At 40.5% G+C, this 326-nt stretch overlaps 1 protein-coding gene across 2 annotated transcripts in view; it reads left to right on the top strand.

The window, feature by feature from the left end:
- Positions 1-326, top strand: part of LOC108764798 (short/branched chain specific acyl-CoA dehydrogenase, mitochondrial) — an 11,383-nt gene that overhangs the window by 8,751 nt on the left and 2,306 nt on the right. The gene's annotated exons all lie outside the window — the stretch shown is intronic.

Consider the following 326-nt stretch of genomic DNA (forward strand, 5'->3'; position numbering starts at 1 on the left):
ATGGAAACTCGGTATCAGGGACGATGGGACGTTAACATGATGGCAGATTTTTGTTGGACGCTAAAGAGAGAATCGACGGAAAGTTGGAAACGAAAGCGTTTCTTCGTATTTCGTTGCACAGATCATTTGAAAACAAGAGAACGCGATACAGCTCAAAAAAAGACTAAAGCTTTGTTTTTATGTCAAAACAGCTCTTATAAGGGCTGTATGATGTACAAAATCCGTTCGTGCAACCTCCCCGAGGTGTACATTGGGTAATGCTAATGCTGACGGTCCTACAAATGTTATATAGGGTTATACAGAGTTCAACAGTTTCAGTATTTACC

Source organism: Trachymyrmex cornetzi, unplaced genomic scaffold (genome assembly GCF_001594075.2).
Source record: "Trachymyrmex cornetzi isolate Tcor2-1 unplaced genomic scaffold, Tcor1.1 scaffold452, whole genome shotgun sequence".
Taxonomy (NCBI): domain Eukaryota; kingdom Metazoa; phylum Arthropoda; class Insecta; order Hymenoptera; family Formicidae; genus Trachymyrmex; species Trachymyrmex cornetzi.